We start from the raw sequence: 2,444 nt of genomic DNA, 5'->3' as shown, positions 1-2,444 counted from the left end.
TTTCTTTCTTTCTTTCGTTTCTCATTAATTTGTGTTCATTGTGTTCATTTTGTGTTCAATTGTGAATATATATATTCAAAATCAGAAAACACAGATCACCAAGACTAAAAAATTTATTGAAAACTTAGCTTTCGCCAGCATAAAAAATATTTTTTTTAGTCTTGGTGATCTGTGTTTTCTGATTTTGAATATGAATATACCCGAGACTCATATTTTTAAGACTATTTTATACATATTTTATATGTATATGTACTATTTTTATTATATATGTATATGTATTTATTTTATTATATGTATATGTATATTTTATATGTACTATTTTATACATATTTATATATATATATATATAAAACTATACAATTTACACTTCCTCCTTAATTTAATTTACATTTAAATTAATTTAAATTAATTAAATCACAACTTAATTTCGTTGTGAGTTACACAGTGATAATAAAGATACTCTATTCTATCCTCCTTCTCAGACGGTAAGCCCGACTGAAGGGTAAGACTGCCAAGGTTAAAAAAAAAACAAGAAACGCAGAGATAAACCTCCCAGCAAAACAATTTCTCTCCAACAGCCACAAAGCCTCATGGAGAAGGCAGACTTTGTCCCTTGGCTAAAAGCCAGCAGAGAGACCTGCTGGCACTTGAAAATTACTGGAAAATGTAAATCATCTTATCAGCAACAGAACAAGCCAAAGGACGGTGCCACCCAAAACGAGGAGGCTGATTTTCGTCTCTGGTTTCGTTTCTGGGTGTTTTTTTTTTTCTCCTTGCAACTCTTGAAGGAAAAGTCGTCATCACGGTTCAGTCCAAGCCAGGAATAAACAAGATGGCGACTGCTTTAGAAAGAAGGGTGCAGTTTATTGGAGAGGGGAGCCAGACAGGAAGATGGCTCTGGAAGAAAAGAGAGAGAGAGCACACGTAGGGAGTGGGTTTTTATATCCTCTGGAGCCTTTGGTTTGGAGTTGTTCCTGTGGCATGAATTTTGACCTGAGTCTGAGTGTGCGCTTTGGTATCTGTAGGTTAATCCTATTATGTTCTGTCTTAGAGCAGGGCTTTTCAACCAGGGGTAGGGGTACCACCTGTGGTCCATTGGCACCTGGCAGGTGGTACGCGACCATCCTAGAAAAGTGGTAAAGAGGGGAATGAGCTGAACCGGTGGCAGCACCGCACAAGCCTGAGCGAGAGACGGCTGGAGCTGCAGTGCTCAGCGGAAGCGCCAGGATCAGTGCCAGGATCCAGCTGGAGCTCAGCGCTGATTCTGGCACTTCTGCTGAGCCCAGAAGAAGCGCCAATCAGCTGGAATGTTGCAGCCTCTCCAGGGTCTTGTGATTTACATTCAGATGCTTGGCAACCGATTCATATTTATGACGGTCACAGTGTCCCAGGGTCATGTGAAGTGACCAAAACCTGCTGCAACCACCCAGCAGACGGGGGGGGGAATAAAAACCAAACACCCCCCCACCCCATCCCCACTGCCAATCCTCAACAGAAATGCTCACAACAATGAAAACCTCAGACAGGAGGAAGAGCGCCACCGGGTGGGCAGGCAGGTGTCTTGCTCGGCTGTGGCTTGGGGGGCACTTTTTTCAGTGCCATTGTAACTTTGAACAGTCACTAAGCGAACTGTTGTAAGTCGAGGACTACCTGTACTTTATCACTTTTTTCCTTTTTTTTTTTTGGTCATCAAGTTTTTGGCACCTTGCTAGGCAACTGGTGGTACTCGGATATTGCCGTATCCTAAAAGTGGTACAATGGGTGAAAAGGTTGAAAAGCCCTGTCTTAGAGTCTGGGTGGGAGATTTTAGGTGTCTTTGTCTTCTTAATCTTCTAGCTTCAACCTTCCTGAATGGATTATCACATCTGCATTTCTACAGAGCTGGTTTCTGCTTGGGGGAGGGAGACTTGGGGCTATTAAGAAAAAACTGGGCCTGCTTTTCTGCCTCTTTAAGATCCTTTGAGGAAATATATTTTTCTGCCCTTTTAATATTTCCTTCTCTGGGGGGGGGGGTTGACTTCCCACAAAACCCTGCGCTGTTTTTTAAAAATGGGAAGAAAGACTTTTCGCCCTTCCAGGTTGGGGTAGCCAATTTTGGCAACTTGTGGACTCCAATTCCCAGAATTCCCCCACCAGCCATTCATCCACAAGTCTTCAAGTTGCGAAGGGTGGACATCCCTGACCTAGGAATTATAAATTTCCTTTCTGTATAACGTTTTGCTTCACTTCAGCTGCGATTCACTACTTCCTTTCCCTTTGAGCTTCGTTTGAATGTTAACGCTTGAGGTTGAAATTTAAGAAAGAAAAAAAAAATTATGAATCAGGCCGTCCTTGCAGAATTGTGCCTGACCTGAGCATGTCCTTGGGGATGGAGCAGCTGGGAATTTCCAGACTGATAAAGAGGATTGGAAACCAAGTCATATCAGGAACATACAAGGACATGT

This window comes from Protobothrops mucrosquamatus, unplaced genomic scaffold (genome assembly GCF_001527695.2).
Source record: "Protobothrops mucrosquamatus isolate PMUCROS unplaced genomic scaffold, P.Mucros_1.0 scaffold4803, whole genome shotgun sequence".
In the NCBI taxonomy this organism is placed as follows: Eukaryota; Metazoa; Chordata; class Lepidosauria; order Squamata; family Viperidae; genus Protobothrops; species Protobothrops mucrosquamatus.
The sequence above is the reverse complement of the archived record's forward strand: the minus strand, read 5'-3'. Positions refer to the sequence as shown.